This window comes from Lepisosteus oculatus, chromosome 3 (genome assembly GCF_040954835.1).
Source record: "Lepisosteus oculatus isolate fLepOcu1 chromosome 3, fLepOcu1.hap2, whole genome shotgun sequence".
In the NCBI taxonomy this organism is placed as follows: Eukaryota; Metazoa; Chordata; class Actinopteri; order Semionotiformes; family Lepisosteidae; genus Lepisosteus; species Lepisosteus oculatus.
This window is the reverse complement of record NC_090698.1, coordinates 58,269,586-58,287,408: the sequence shown is the minus strand read 5'-3', so window position 1 is coordinate 58,287,408 and position 17,823 is coordinate 58,269,586. Positions and strand designations below refer to the sequence as shown.

Sequence of the window (17,823 nt, the reverse complement as noted above, 5' to 3'; positions counted from 1 at the left end):
TATCAAATATTTATGCTTTAGATATTTCATAGTTCTCAGATATGATCACAATGTGACTCATTTCATAGCATGAAAGGTTTCCATGACTTTCCTACTTTGCAAAATGTAAGCAATATTCCTTGAAGATGAATTGAACTGGACAACAAACTGAAAAAATGTTTTTTTTTCTTCCATTCACAAAATACCAGAGAGACCAAAATGGAAGGCTTTCTAGACTCCAGTACATCAGTGAGCCTGTAGGTACTCAATACCTAAAGTACATTTACAGTAGGTATCTAATTAAACTCAGCTATTGACACTATTATTTCTAATACTGTACTCTTTATTGTAACTATTGGTGAGATTTTCTACGTCACAATTTTGTTACAGAGGTAATGTATATTTAAATTGGTAGATCATTGTTTGTAACAAGTCAGATACATCTGTTTTTGGAAAGTAGGTTGGACATTTGGGACCTTCACGCAGATCAGGATGCTGTGGAGATCAATATTACTATTGATCACATTGGTAGTACATTTCAGGTTAGTGAGAGCTCCATACCAGATTTAGAAGACCCTCAAAAATGTCCATATCAATGAGAATAAGTTCCCTGCCACCTTCATGATTTAGATACTGATGTCTGGCAGTATTCTTGTAAGCTTTGATGAACACAGATACTTGCTTCCTGAACAAGTTCAAGTCTGCAGCACAGCCAGTACCTGTGCAGCACAGACTAGCTTCAACAGCAGAAAGGAGAACTGAGAATGCACCTGTACATACTGTACCCCTGTGTCTTACTTTGGAACAGCAGAGGCATGCAGAGCCAGCCGGCCCCAGAATCAGTATTACTTCCAGAAGCAGCAGTATTTGAAGTGGTTGTTGTGACACCAGCATTTCTGTGCTGCCAGGCTGGATCAGGAAACTTTACCTGAAAGGGAATGGCAGGCAGTAACTGACACTAGCCAGTACAGTACGAGCCATTGTTGCTCCCTGTGTGATTTGGATGAGATGGTTCAACAGGGATCACTAGAGATGCAGAGTGGCTGCCTGTAGTCTGGGCTCTTTATCATCTTTAATCACTTATCTCTCAGTGTCGTGGGAAAACACCACTGACACGGGATGACTGGACCTCTTGCTTGCAGTCAGCAGCTACCTCAGATCTCAGCCTCGGTCTCTCTAAGCCCTGTGAGCTCAATGAGTACAGTCAAGAGGAGGATGTGTGATTGAGCCAGCCCTCTCTAGTTTTCTTCTCTGAAGAAATGACATATATAGCAGCAGAATATTTGAAAAGAGCCCATTGACAAATGGAACTAGAAATGAACCATTTGTAGAGTGAGGCTAATCCAAACCACACATTCACAGAGTTGAATTATGGAAACATGAGAGAACTGAGCACTCTCCTCTAACGTTACAAGAACAACCTCTTCAATAAAAGTTCTGTAATAGCAGGTACTGTATACTGTAGTTATAGCAAACATTTCAGCTGCTGAGGCTTCTTCGGGTGTGAGAGACAGTGTGTAAGATGGAGGCAATAGATGCGGTAGTAGAGAATAAAGGACAGCGCAGGTAAGAATGGGAACACAGGTGAACAAGAGTATGCACTGGCAGGGGGATCGAGGTCTAAAAAAGCTCAAATCTGTAAATGAATGAAATTACCCTGTCATTTAGAGAAAGGGGAAGCTGTGATCCAAGTTTCAAGACAATTTTGGCTTCTGGTGTTTTTCTTGGGGAAAAAACCTTGAAATGCCTGTAACAGTATGCTGGCAAAAAGACTAAAAAAAAATTGTGGCCGAGAGAGGTGAAATGGGGAACTATCAGCTCAGAGAGACCATTGATCCTCACTGCTCTGCCATGCTCTCCCATTCGGCCATGAGATGTATCATGGGGTATTCTAAAATGGCCTGAGGGGCCATGTATACCCTATGTGTTTGCTGGATACTTATTTGCAGGTGATGCAGTGGCTTCTGTTGCAGAAAGGGCGTTCCTGGTGTGGAAAGCAGCAGTGGGCGAATATTGGTGGTTGTCAATATGAGATGATGGGGAGGTCTGGGAAAACCAGTCCTGTGGTAAGACCATCATTTAAAATTAACTTTGTTGTTGCCGTATTTGGTCAAGGAAAAAATTTCGAGCAATTGTCACTATGCAACCTCTAATGAAAAGTTTTCTTTTTTTGAGATGATTTTTTTTTTTAGTATGAAATGTGTGTGGGTGCTTGCAAGCTAAAAAGAGCATTTTATTTTGTTTTGTGATGTGTTTTCTGTTTCATGAGACTTAATCCTCTTTGCTGTGTACAGGTATTATTTCTAGTCCTTCTCAGTTTTACAAACTCCCCTTTTTAAAATGTTAATGTTCTTGGATGATCTAAAATTATGTATATAGTAATATCCGGAAAATCTTATTATTGAGCTTATCACTCAGTGGCAGTAATAAACCAGTCTTAGCTAACCAAATCAATTTCCGTCATTTGCTTGGTAGAATTAGTTCATAATTGGACAGCCTGTAAAAACGTAATGAAGCAATTTTTATGTACTATTTCTCCTTGCTTTCCCTACCATACTTTAAAAAAAATCTTTTGTCCACTTGGCATGTCAAATTAGCCATTATTAAATCACAAAACATCGTGTGTCAACACTCATTTTCATTTTATTAAGCTGTTGAGTGTTATTCAAAAGAACATGTATTTTAAAACGGACTCACATTCTTCCTCCAGTAAGAGTCTAACCTGTGTTCTTATTTTAAGCAGGCATGCAAAGGTTGTGTTAAAAAGAAACTTTCAACAGGCAGGTTTTTTGTCAGTGTGTGTTACATACTACTGTATATAGAGTAGGTACTTTTTCAGTCATCACAGATATAATACAATAACTTTTGCACTCTCTCCATGAGTCTTTTGCACTCTCTCTTTCTTTCTCTATGAGACAGAAAAACTCTCAGAAACTTGTATTTACTAAGATCCTGCAATGCTTGGACATACAAGTATAGAAGGAAACTATACTTTATATATATAGACCCATGCAGTGCCAGATTATCTGAAATAACATAAAATTGTACAGTACAGTATATGTAGTGATATCCGGTTTGATACAAATCTTAAAAAGAGATTACATTAATCTACCCAAACCTTGCAGTTATTTTGTAAGAAGCCTGCTATCTAAATTTTAAAATGAATCACAATATTCAAAGTAGTGTATTCTGTTTTCATCTACCTCCTAATTTTTGTCTCCTTTTGAAACAGCCAACCTTTGTGATATTGATTTCAGAGGAACCATTTTGTGGAGTTTAGTGCAATTTAGACTTTGATTTACCCATGCCAATACATGTATAGCTGTACTGTTCCATTTCTGTTGAGTTGCAACAGAAATGTGTTTTTAGCATTTAAATATTCCTTTCTGAGACTCACAGAAAACAAAGTTTTAAAAAAAATTAAAGGCCTTTTAAAAAAAATCTCTGAAGCACATATTGCAGTTCATCATACAGTAAATCAATTCCAAAACTTTTAAAGGAATGTTCTGTAGTACAGTAAATACATGTTTAATAGGTAATTAAGAAATGAACTACAGATGTTATTATATACCATGTCTGTTTAGCTGCAGCAGAGCTAAACTGCCCACAGAAAATAATAGAAATAGAAAAATAGAAAAATGTACTGAAGCCCCATAATTTGATAAATCCACAACAGTATGTTCAGCATACTTTTGACATATTCCATCATAAATTAAAGTGTGGTTATTGATTTGCTTTTTTAATGATAATATAGTTTATTAAAGCCTGCTAAAGTTATACAAAACAAGCTATATTAAGAACAATAGAACCTAAACCTTGAAGTCTCCGCAAATAGCAATTTTGCAAATAGAGGACTTAATACCTTATGGGGAAAATAAGGTACAGTTTTGTTCCATGGTTCATAAAACAAGCTTTTTTGCAATAATACTTTTATAATAATTGTGTTTTAGATATAGTATTAGCTTCATGGATGGTGACCCCTAAATGCAGGACAATTTTAGCTTTTGTAACTGACTATGCCACCTAGCACCTACAGAAGGTCGGTTGAAGTAGACCTGCTAGATAAAGATGTGTAAAGCCTTTGTCGCACGACAGGACTCAACACAACTTCTAGCTGGAGAGCATGTCAAATTTAATGACTGCAATTGCTGAATCTCGCTGCCTTTTCTGTCCTAGAGGGTGTCAAATTATATGACTAGGAATCGAAGGGGGTGACCAACTACACGATACCCTCACGACTTTTCATCATGGTTCCAAATCTCACATTGCATCACGAAAGTACTGCAAGATCACCTTATTTTGGTAGCCAATCAACGTGGAGCACACCAGAATAAGAGGAGGAGTACTGCACGACAATAAACAAACAACAAACCCGAAACATCGAACAGACATCTGTGCTGGCTCCAAAGTCGAACAAGCCTCTCCTCCATATGCACAGTCCAAAACACTCCCTTTCCTTGCAGCCGCATTGTACGCATTGTACTTCCTGCTGAGTGCTCATTGGCTGGAGACCGTCACAGACACAAGAGCCCAACTTTACGACTTGTGACTCGCTACGAGAAAATCAAACATGTTTATTCTTACGAAATAACGAATAAAAGTCGTGTAGTGTGACGCCGGCATAAGTGGGTGTCCGTATTTCATCTCCTACTGCACAACCCTCTAATAGGCGATACTTCAATAACGTTTTTTGTGGCAGCCCTTCCAAATAGCCTGTTGGCATGGAGGTGGCATCTGTTTGTAGATTTGAAGATTTGGTGACCTCACTATGCAACCAAGTTCTGTCATTCTCCAACTGTGGCTCTTGGATTTTTCTGTCTTCCAAACAATCCTCCTGTCTGTTCATGAGGGCAAGATACTGTACACTTGCACCCTCTACCAGGCAAGTTTACTACTGTTCCAGTAGTTTTAATTAATAGTGGTAAGTGGTATATTTGTTTTGTACCCAGTGCCTAATTGATGAAGGTCAACAACCGTTTATCTGTTTTGCGAGAGTTCTTTGCTTTTCACCATGGTGATGGATGACGAAGGGATTTTACATGCGTTATCTCATTTGTATTATTTTTCACACCCAGTGAAACAGGAACCTGTGGATGATCACAATGTACTTCCTTAAGACTAAGAAGAACATAAAAAAAGGCATTAGGTTAATGCAGATGTATTTATAGGAACTGTTACGGGTGCCAATAATTTTGACACTGATCTTTTTGATCAATAAAATTGTTCCTTTTCTCAGAGCAATTACATTTAACTACAATATAGTTTTTCCATATTTTAGAGAATTAGCTTTTTTTACCTGGATTGTTTATTTTGTACTGCCTTTTTTGCTCATCTTCATCAAGAGTGCCAATCATTTTGGAGCACTATTGATTGTATGGATAAAATATTACAGCAACTCTGAAAGACTTTAAACAAAATTAAAATATATGTGGAAAAACCATAAACAATTGATGTATACTATATTAATGTATTTTACATAAGATTTAGCTAGATGTTTATGTACTTCATCTCATATAATAAGATAAAGCTGTATTGGTGACATCAGTCCCCAAAACTTTTAACAGCATTTAAAACTATGAGAGACCAACCCTCTGGTGCCAGGGGTTTGTCATACTCATGTTTGTGATCCTGCATCGGTACAGTTTTGTTTTAAGGTCATTCTTTTTATTCATTCTACCACTGAATTCACCTTCCACCATTTTTTAATCCAAGGACCTACAGTATGAAGCTAAATAACTGCAACATACTGTACATTGGTAAATTAATGTTACTGTATATAATGTAATTTCAACCTGTCACAATTTTATATCCATGTCAATTTACATTAGGTGAATTCTCCTGGAAAAAAAATGTAAAAAATAAAAATATTGTTTGGGTGGTCACTTTATCCAGAAGAGCCATTGAAGCTGAGCTCTCTCGCAGTTTATCATCCTCATTCTCACAAAACTGTGATGCACAAAGCTCTGATGTGGTCTTTTATAGACAACAGTCCTGCAGGTTCTGTTTCAGATCTTTAGGTCATTACACCCTGGAGAAAAATTTCACATGTTTGGTCCAGTTAAGCTCATTTATTTCACCTATGTGTCAAGAGCTCAGACACGGTGGAAAAGAAAAGATGTCCAAACCTCGGAGTTATGTCTCACAATATTAGCGCTGGACTGAAACCTATTAATTTGACTTTATGAGATACTGTAAGGAAATGAACAGGAATAGCATATATTGTACTGTAGCTGTGGCAGCTTATACTGTAGGTGAAGGTTAAACCTTTCCACATACTGTACCTCTCTCTTTAAATTTTTTTTTTAATTTTCAGGCATGGGGAAATACCTGTTTCCTGGATCTCCTTTTCATTAAAATCTATATGTTGTTTTTACTATTAATTATTTGTAGCAGGAAAACAGTCTTCTAAAAATCTGAATCCCAAGCAGGAACCCCATAGGAATTTTTCTCTTCTGCTAGTTTACTTGGTTAAGGTGTTTGTTTACCCAGTAGAATTAGCCATCTTTGAGTAAACTGTGTATTTGTTCTGTATTAAAATGATGATTGCATTCAGAAAGAAGAATGTGGTGTGACTGTTAGTACATGCTGTGGCTGTTAGAACAGCTGTTTCTGAGCTCTTGGGTTCTGGATTTGATCCTCTTCCCACCATGTCTGTGTGAGTTTTCTCCATGTGCTCCAGTTTCCTCCCACTGTGTGATGACACGCTGTCTAACATACCTGGCATCTCTCTAAACTATGCCCCGTAGTTTAAAAAAACCCATCAGATTCACCTGTCTATATTAATAACATTGTTCTTCATTGTGTGTTGTCAGATAAGTCTAATTAATGAGTACTTTGCTGTTTCTGTTCAATTTTTTTCATGTCTCATCTTCTGCTATGTTGTAATAATTTTTAAATAAAAAAATATTTTCTTCATATAAAGTGAAATGGGGTTCTGGATCTTAATTTGGCATGTACTGTACCATAAGCATATTTTTTTTATTTTAAATTGTCTTAAGAAGAGTGTACATATAGTATATGTGTGTCATACCTCCTGATGTAGGCCTACAGTACATAACACACCCACTTTTGAACAGTGCTGCTGCAATGTTAAATTTTTTAGTTGCCTGCTTGCTGTGTAACAAAGCTGTTATTCACTGTGCTTGGAGAGATGCACACTTACCCCTTGGAGGAGGTGACAGAGCACATTAGAGATTCATAAACGTTTCTCCAGGATATTCATGGATGGGCCATGAATCATCCATTTGGTTTTGTACTTTGCTTTAATAATGTATAAAAAGTGCATAGTGACTGAAACACTTGAAAATTTAAGAAATTGAAACATTCCTCTCAGAAGCATACAGTACCCAAGTGTAAGATTCATATTCTGTATTTTTTATACATTTAAGGAGAAGGGTGTAATTTTGCTTGCTGTAATAGTTTTATCTAAGAGAAGACATGTGTCTGACAAGCCTGGAGTGAAAACACCAGCTCAATTTTTAAGTGCACTTGCAGTTATTTTTATATTTTAAAGTAAAGGACAGTCTAAATGTTTATTAGTATTGTGATGACAGAAAAGCTTAAAAACCGGGCATGTTGGAAACTCTGTTCTTCAAATGTTTTTAGTTTTTAAAATCAAAACTTGAGAACCAAATACTGTACATTTTCATCAGGTTAGAAAAGCTTGTTCTGTGGTATTTTTATCACCTTGTAGTTTTGAGCAAAGGTTCAGGAGAAACGACAGCATATGAGGTCTCCTTCACCTCTGCTTCTCTAACTCAGGGTTCTCCATGACATCACTTCCTGAAAAGCTATAATTACCATGGTAACGCACCACCTCCACCCATTGGTCTGCCTTGTATTTGTCTTTCTGTCTCCCTCCTCCACCCCATCTTCATCTGTGCAGCTACACCTTAACTTAACTTATCTTTCTCAGCCTATGACCTATGAGGTGGCTTCTTTTGCTTGACGTCTGTATAAACATTCCTAAATGCATTCCTAAAGGTGTTGTTATTCCTTATGTAAAAGTGAAGAACCCCCAACCTATCTTAAAAAAGTGACTATTAAGTTATACTCTTTGAAATGTCACAGTATATTTAAAATAATTAGGAAAAAATCTAAAACGATTTAAGAACAAACTCAATATTTAATCCTATAAATGTATTGACAAAAGGTATTTTTTGATCTCAGAAGTTCTAAATAGCATTCAGTATCAGAACCTTAAGTTACTGAAAAACAGTTTCAAAATGTTACTTAGAGTTACTTGGATTCTTTAGATTTTTATGGTATTTTTCATTCTAGAGCTTTGAAATTCCTTAAAGCATACACTGTATAGGAGAGGCCCAGATTCATCCACCGCTGAAGTGGAGCCCCCAGCTGAGCCAGTACCTGATCAAAGTCAGCAAAGTACCTTCCACAATTGACTTGAGGAAGAAGTCCAGAGTGGAGAGTTCACACCTCTATACTACTTAATACTGAAATATTTCTATAGAACCTTTATTTCTTTTAACTTTGAGACTGCTATCCTATGGTTTTACTTACTCTCTGGAATTGTCTTGTGAAACTGGCTTAAGGTAATAAGCCACTTTTGAAAATAGTGATGACTAAGCCGTCATCTTTGGTGCTGAATTTTCACTTTTTCCTTTCCATTGTTTTTTGGAAAGTACTCAGGATTAGGCCTATAATGTTTTTAAATGTAACTTGCTAGCTTTGAAATGGCAAATGACTATGCCACAAATAATTAAAGAATGGTTGAGATGGTCTCCCAGAGTGCTTTGAAGATATCTATGGGAAAGGGCTTTGCGTGCTTGTTCTGCACCGATGCAATGTATTGGAAGTGACACTGCTAAACAAGCTCATCTTTCTGGTCCACTAGGCCAATTAAGGTGCTCACATTTGTCAATCCACGATTGCACAATTGTTAGCACTACCCCAGCTCTTATAATGGCTTGAGGGGATGATTATAGCATAATATGAAATCCTGCAGTATTATTTGCTAGAAAAGGCTATCTCAGATCTCTGTACAAATGAAGCTAATATGGTTCTTGTTGTAGTCAAGCAAATTAAAGTCCCAGCAATGTTTCTAGTCTCCCTTAAATGAAGGATTTTAATTTGGCCTTTGTTTGATGTAAAGGAACTCTGGAAGGGCTACGACTACAGATATTGTTTTTTAATATTGACAGAGGATGTATTTTCCGAAAGGCAGGCAGCAACTTAAAAATACTCCAAACCCCTTAACCTTGATTTAGAATTAATAACTACTGTAGCAAAATGGGTGTTAGGCAGGAGAGATGACTGTGTGCTCAACTTTCTTCATTACATGAATTACATAATATGTAAGCACATATTGGTTAACACGCCGATCTAGTGTGTCTACATGTATACACTCTCATCAAGTAATATAATTAGAAGAATGGAGAAAGATAGTAACATCTATTAACAAATAGTCTACCCATCCATGTTGCCTATCCCCTAGGATTTTAGTTTCATCTAGTATTTTTCTATTACATGTAAGGGTGTGGTAACAACTATTAGAAGACAGACTTACAGTATTAATCTATATTTACTTGGGTTTCTGGGTTTTGTCACAATTTCTGTGGCACTACATTAGCATTTCTCCAGACAATGGGTATTTCCCCTGTCTTGTGCAATTGTTGGACGCTGTGTTACTTAGTTATGAGATTTGGTATTCTCGAGGGCTTTTCGTACCCGAAACACATCTCTCACTTCCACTGTATGTTTATACAGTACCTCTTAATACAGAACCTCTCTCTGTGCTCCTGGGGCATGTTGTTGATTTCTTACTTTGTGAACATTTGAGTGAAATACTCATCTAAAATTTAGGGCACCTTTCATTGTTTAGATATTTCCTTTTATTTACCTATCATCCTTTGAAGTGTTTTTGTTGTTATAATACTAAAAGAATATTTTATTATTTGCTGTTTCCTCCACTGCAATATTCCATTTTGTCTCTCCCTTTTTTTCTTTTCCAATATTCTTTTTTACCGGTTCTTACAATAAATTGTACTCTTTTCCTATTGGATTTCATTCTTATTTAATTTTAATTTTAAAAGAACACTCTTTATGTATTTTATATAATGAATAAATACAATATGTGTCTGAAATGGTTGAATAACACATATGAAATTTGTCAGTACTGCGCTGCAAAAACGTTTTTCTGAGTTAAATATTTAGGCATGCTCCAGGCTCTTTTGAGAACATCAGTTCTTCTACATTGTAGCAAACTATAACAAAGTGCAATCCATAGAGCTTTGTCCAGAATATATTCGTGATGAACAAATGAACACATACGTACTGTAGAAATATTATCATATAAAATACTTTATTGGTCATTTTCTTATAGATGAGCACATCATTTTAGCGCTACCAGTAATTATTCATCTTCTGTATGAAAGAAAGGGATTGATGGAGTATTCAATGCTGTAGTGTCATAGTTGTGCAAGGTTGAGGTTAGAAAGGAAACAGACAAAAGGATCATGCTGTTGAAGTGGATGCTGGCGACAATAATGGAATTCCATCATAGGCAACAGCACAGAATACAATTGCAATACTTTTGTATTAGCACTCATCCCACTTGATACCTAAAATCTTCCACAAACACTGTTGGTTTTAGAAATGTACACACGTGACTCCAATCCTTTGTTGCTTGTCTCCTGTGTATAGCCCACTTTTCAGCCTGATTCAGTGCTGGATATCTTATTAAAAATTGCCTAATATGAAACATGACTCAAGGAATGGGAGGTACTCTCCAATCTTCATACACTCTTTGTGATTACAAATCAAAGTTTAGTGTACATTTGAGCTTGCTGCATGCTGATGGAGAATTGAGGTCTTCTGAATGTTAAGTCTTAATCACATTTTCTCATATACTTTAGAAAATATTTTGGCAGTTGTGCAGAAATCCATTGCTGCCAGGGTATGTACTGCAGAATCATCAGTGTACTGGTACAGTATCTGACAACTGAAGTTGGGCGGTTTCAGTATTACAACATGGTCATTGGAGAGTAAATGATTTACCATCCAATCAGTACTTTTCAGCACTCCAGCAGGAAACTTGTCTCTTATCAAATGGAGCATGGCACTCAGCGATATTGAAGGCCATATTTATACTGAGCTGGGGCGATGACACACCCTTGCCTACTCTGCTTACTTCAAAGGTCTGCTTATTGGATCCAATAGTGAGGATTACACACACACACACACACACACACACACACACACCATCATGAAGCAGATGAAAATTAATAATTTTGAAGAATCTCCATACTTCAGGAAGACGTTCCCGAGAACCACAGGTTCACAGAGTCAGATGCCTCTGCGACGTTAAAGAAAGTTAAGTAGAGACGATGACGCTGCTCCCAACATGTTTCCTGTAATTACGAGGATGTAATTAAAAAGATGTTGGTTGAAATTCATCAGCAAGAGAAATTAGATCGTTCAGGAGATACTGTATCTTGCAACCATTAAGCCCACAATGGACAGCAGAATTGCACCTCTGTAATTTCCACAGTCTGACTTCCTTCATCATCTTTTATCAGTCATCTTTCTTGAAGACTGTCACAATCTTGGCACACTTGAAATCATTCTCTATTACCTTTTTATTTCAAATCTGGAATACCTATTAATGTTGAAAACCCTTGACACACGAGCTTTCATACATTTGCTGACAGAATGCATTAATTAAATGGAGACCAAGATGATCTGCAGTCTTCAATCCAGCGGGCTAGTCATTGAGATATTTTAGTTACTTTTTTCTGAACATGTGCCTGTTCAGTCATTGATGACTAAGTTGCTAGAGCTTCATGGAGGATGCAGGAATCCTAACAGGCCTAAAAGGCCTTAACAAGCCAAGTAGCTCTCAGATTGAAGGAGGACCTCACCTTATCAATGCTGACAATACATTTCCTATGTTCGAATATGAGGACGAGGGGGTAGACATAAGATTGAAGCATTTAACAAAATTGAAAGACCTTAACTGACTCAAACTCAGGGATACCAGGGCCAGAGGAAAGATGTAAATGGATCTTAAGTGCAAAAAGTGATATACTTAAATGTAAATCATTTTCAGATTGTCTTCTGAAACCATTTCACTGAAATGCCACAGCTTTGTGTTATATAAAAGATAAAAAAGAGATGCCAGCACTGGGCACTATGATTTAATTTTGTTTTGTACCCTTTTCTACTTCTATTATTAGAGAGATGGTATACTTTCCCCTACTTCTTTTAAAGGGAAGGTTGAATCAATATGAAGTGTGCTACCTTAAGCTGGGTAAAACATTTACAACCTCGGAGATCAATACCTCAACATAGAAATACACTTTAGAGTTCAACTCAGATCAAAAGCAATAGCTTAAAAATTGGAATATATTCCTTTAAATAACTCTCTCGATTACATTTTTATTATCTCCGGTCATTGAAAAAATGGTTGTAGTGTTAACAAGAAAAACACTGGTTTCATGAGGGGACTTGGAAAGCTGTTCCAGCCTAAGGAAAGCAGATTATGTCAGATAAATTGGGATTTAGGACAGAACAGCACAGTACACATACTGTATGCATTAGGGAAATCATGAGATACACAAATGATTACCTTTGGATAAGTACAGTACCCCACTTTACATAGCAAAAATGGCTGTATGAATCTTTAACATTTTTCTGTAGTCAAAAGGCTGCTATCACCTCCTTCTGACATACTGTATACTCTTCCATCACTGGTGCAGCAGCCTGGCAAACTTCAGGGTTTGTATTCCTTTCTTTGCAGGGATTTCCCACTAACTCTCTTTCTAATTTTAATTACTGTTCCCTACTCAACCAAAGTGAAGCTCCACATAGGGTGAAAACTGATCTTAAGCAAAATATAATTAAAGGAGGGTACCATTTTGATGTGTGTAAAAAATGATGTTAACATGGTGGTGACATCCCCATATTGCCTATTTGTTAGGTATCCTTGTGCAAGATATTCTCAGATTTTGTCTCTACATTGATACAGTATGTCCCACCCTCTCACATACACACACACCAGGAATGGGTAACGCCAGTTACAAACACTGTCGTTGGTTTTTCTTGAGACATATTCGTTATTTGAGAAAGGCCTTTCCTTGTCCAATTTTCAATGGGGTGTTATCATTGACATATAATACAAAGGTTTTCTACAAATATAGCAACATAAAAACATTTTTCTGCTTATTTACAGTACAGTAATATTCATTCAGAAGGTACGTAGAGTTAACATAGTAGGTTCAGTCAAAATGATGGCTCTTGTCTGAACTATACTCCCCAGAAAAAGACTGATAAAATTTTAGTCAGAGCTTGGGAAGAGCTAGGTATTTGTTTGTTCGTGTTTTTATTTCTCATTTTCTAAATATAGAGCACACTTTTTACTTTACAGCTGATTCTGCTGCCTCAGACACAAGTACAGTCCTTATCATCCTGTTACTAACACCACTTTTCCCCAGCTTTTCCACCACATACAATATGGTGGAAAAGCAGTCAGTAGGTTGCTGTGTTTTGAACAGTGCCCTCTAGTGGCTGATTGTGACAGCAAGGGAGATTTGTTGGCTCTCTAATGGAGGAGCAATTCCCAGATCAAACTCTGGTTAAAGACAGAGTGTCAGAAGGGTTTTCCTTTCTGGGGAAAGCCATACAGTAATGGTTTCCAGACTGCATGAGAGCCCTCAATTCCATGACAGAGGTGGGGCTGCAGATCCAAACAAAGGCCAGTGAGAAGGACCGAATGCAGTTCTGCCAATGAAGGTGCCTCATTATGTTCAATTGTATTGAGGATGAGCACAAAGATGGAAAAAGGAACCGGAAGAAGGTATGAGATGAAGCTCCTAAAAGCACAAGAGTGGAAAACCAGAAATACACACCAAAGACATTTGAGTCAAAGTCAAATGTCAAAGTCACCAACGATCTCCTAATAGCTTCTGATTCTGGTTCTCTTTCCATACTCATCCTTCTTGATCTCAGTGCTGCCTTTGACACTGTTGACCATAACATCTTGCTTTCTCGTCTCGAGACTGTGTTTGGAGTCTCTGACACTGCCCTCAAATGGTTTAAGTCTTACCTCACTGATCGCTGTCACTTTGTCTCTCTCAATGGGTACAGGTCTGAAATTGGTCTTGTCAAGTCTGGTGTCCCTCAGGGCTCAATACTGGGCCCCTTGCTCTTCAGCATTTACATGTTCCCACTTGGTCAGCTTTTAAGATCACATGGCCTCAGCTTTCATTTTTACACTGACGATACTCAAATATACATCCATACCAAACCCGACACTGATGTGGCTGTCTCTATTCTATCTAATTGCATCTCTGACATAAAAATTTGGATGACTCAAAACTTCCTTCATCTTAACTGTGACAAGACTGAAGTCATGCTTATTGGTACCCCCCATCAACTTCGTAAAGCCAGTCCTGTAACCCTGTCTGTAGATGGCTCTGTACTTGAGCTCCAATCAAAATTGAAAAACCTTGGGGTTATATTCGATTCTGGCTTAACATTCGACCCACATGTACAGCATACTGTCAAAACATCTTTTTTTCACCTTAGAAATATCGCAAGACTACGCCCTATGCTATCATTAACTGTGGCTGAAAAGCTGATCAACATATTTGTATTCTCTCGAATTGACTACTGCAATGCTCTGCTCCCTGGGGTATCTAAATCTACTCTGAACAAGCTGCAGTATGTCCAAAATTCAGCAGCCAGAATCCTGACCAGATCTAGTGCAAGTGTTCACATTACTCCTATCCTGGAGTCCTTGCACTGGCTTCCGGTCAAATTCCGCGTAGACTTTAAAATCCTCATACTCACCTACAAGGCTTTACATGGCTTGGCACCTCAATACCTGTCTGAACTTTTATCGCCCTACTCCCCACCTCGCAACCTCCGCTCTTCAAATTCTGCCCTCCTTACTGTCCCCCAAGCCCGTCTACATTGTATGGGCGACAGGGCCTTCTCCTGCTATGCCCCCAAGCTCTGGAACTCCTTGCCCCAGGATATTAGAGAGTCACCTTCTCTAAACTCCTTCAAATCCAGACTCAAAACCCTCCTTTTCAGAAAAGCCTTTACTTAACTGGTTCCATTCTTCACCCCTCTGCTCTTCTTAATACCATCTTCCACGGTCTCCTCTATTGTTATTGTTGTATTGTTGTAATTATAATTGTGTCCTGTCTTGTGAAATTTTCTTATTTATTGTTGTAGTCTTCTTATTTATTGTTATTGTCATCCTGTAAAGCGCTTTGAGAAGCCACCTTTAAAGGCGCTATATAAAATAAAGTTTATTATTATTATTATTATTATTATTTGAGGTACAGTACCCTCTGGCAGAAAGCTTGAGAGTGATAAAGAGAAGATGCAGCTGAGAAGAGAGCTAAGAACGATGAACAGGGACCTGATTTTGGTCATTGTGGTGAAACCTGATTTCTCAGTATTCCCTGAGAATGGAAGGAAAATGAGCAAGGAGAGAAGACTGACTGCCTGTAATATTTATTAGGGAAAAATATTCTAAGAAGGCGTCCTTTCCCCAAGGCAGTGAGAATCTGGGCCAGAGCTACCAGTCCCAGCATTGCAGGAATGAGAGGGGCTGAAACAAGCCGCTATCCCCTGAGGTGTTGGCAGAGCTACTGTCATGCCCAGTACACCTAGAGGGCACTCTACTTCTGTCCTGTTCCTAGTTCCCTGTGATTATTCATGTCTTTCTGATGTGTCTTGTTGTGTAGCCCATTTACTTCCTGTTTCTGCTCTAATCCTCGCTCAGCATTGAGGTTTGGATGTCCTGAGACCCACCTAGCATCAGGTCACTCCTGTCCATGGCCTGAGGGCATAAGTTTCTATACAGCATTTCCTGAACAGCTGAGCCCGGGCTAACCCCCATCTCGCCGCTACGCATAGGGTATTTTTCGCTCTCCTGCCATTCCACGGTTCGTCCCTTCAGACATCCGTGACAGCCACGGTACCTGACAATGTGACTATGGGTCACAGCATGAGCTGACAGAGGATAAGTGGGATGAAGACCTGCCCTTGCCACCAGTGCCCAACCTTCACAAGGAAAAGTAGAATCACAGCTGGTTGAAATCTTTGTTTAAAGAAGGAGAAGATGACCCTATACCCAATGAGAGTGTTAATATCATATAAAAATGGCAGAACAAATGTCTGATTTCCCAGAAATCAGTGGGGAAAAAAAACCTACCGATCTTTGTCACCTGATCAATTGGAGAAAGACAACTGGCTACATGATGATGTAAAAACCAGGAAACATAGGCTTCCGGTCAACAACATCGACTGTTTGGTTAAGAGAGCAGGTTATGTGCCATATCAGAGATCAGAGGAAGTGGCTAACCTACCAACTAGCCAGGGGCATTATAGGTGGAGAGAAAGTTTGTTTGGTATTGAAACCAGTAATCAATTCAGCTGCCTGGTTAAATTCAATACGTTAATACTTTATTGCCATATAGGGATGACAGAAAAGTTTAGTGAGTGTTCAGGAATAGTGAGGTTTTGGTTTTCTGGTTACCCCCTTATTGAAAAAAAGTTCTGCCTTTTGGTTGTTCCTACAGTATGTTTGTCTGTTGCATGAGATTGCATATTTAAACTCCTGCTACCACATATCAGGAATATTTTAACAATACATAACTTATAGGGAGAAGGGCTGAGTCTAACAGAATGCACTTACTGTACATAAATAATTGCTGTTCTACTGTATAATATGCCAGTGTGTGCTGAAAATTTCTTACGCTTCATCTCAAAAATGCTTTTGTTTTTTCTAAAAACCTACTAGAATCCAAATGGGAAATCATTAATTCAGATTAATAAAAAAATCAAAATTTTCTTCATATTATCAATTTCATGGAAGAAAATTATTATTTTAAACCCAAGTGTTAAACACATAATTTTGTTAAAACACATAACAAACCACCAATAAACCCTTCCTGTTTGTCAGAAGCAGTCTCAGGACATTGGTGTTATCACTTAAACTCTTTCTAAAATAATAGACGCCATAAAGGAGGAACCCAGGTTAGAACAAACAAAATAATGAGCAATTTTTTTTCTGTGTTTACATAAACAGCACAAAGAACATAACGGGACAGAAGGCACATTTTAAATATAGAACAGGAACATACAGTACAGAGTGTGAAAGAGGTAACTTTCGTTTTTTGTAATATCAAATACTCAACACTTACACTTACAAATGAATTAAACAAACATTGCAAATAAAACAGATTACAAACGCAAGAGATGGTGTGACAATATAAATGCTATTATTTTTTATTTTCGTTACCAGTACGACTGACTTAATAAATTGATCAATAGTGCAGAAAAATATATTAGCAAATCTACACCATACAATATCTACAGAATATGAATTTACTCAATCAGATGCCTAAGTTCATTAATTATTCATTTTCTCCTATTGTGATCTTTTATCAGTGCAAGTCTAAACTCAAATGCATTTAAATCTGAAGGTGTAGGTATTGATGCTTCAGCAAGTTGTAAGCCTCATGTTCCTATGAAAGTTGGTATGTTTTGTTATTTGTTATTCCAAAGTTGTTTTTTTCCAGAATGATTTTACAAGGTTAATGCTTTGCATAATTGCCATGCACCAAGCTTTTAGACTGTCAGATAGCAAACAAAATGGAAAAGCTTATTTTTCTTGTATGTTTTTAGTGCCTCTTTGTATAAGGACCTCATTAGAAAATGCCTTTTAATCTCCTGAATCCATTTGAAAACGAAGTCAGTCAGTGAAAACCAACATATTGTGAAATAACCTTGTGAATCTTAATATGAGTCAGACTTCACTACAGAAAAGAAATATTTCATTTTAAGTTTGTTTTCTTTTTATGGTCGCTC

The 17,823-nt window shown here is 37.6% G+C and overlaps 1 protein-coding gene and 1 long non-coding RNA gene across 9 annotated transcripts in view; one reads left to right on the top strand and one right to left on the bottom strand.

Annotated features, from left to right (window-relative positions):
* LOC138237732 (uncharacterized) overlaps positions 1–17,823 on the bottom strand; it is a 117,830-nt gene that overhangs the window by 974 nt on the left and 99,033 nt on the right. The window lies entirely within an intron of this gene.
* Positions 1–17,823, top strand: part of trpm3 (transient receptor potential cation channel, subfamily M, member 3) — a 227,348-nt gene that overhangs the window by 116,752 nt on the left and 92,773 nt on the right. The gene's annotated exons all lie outside the window — the stretch shown is intronic.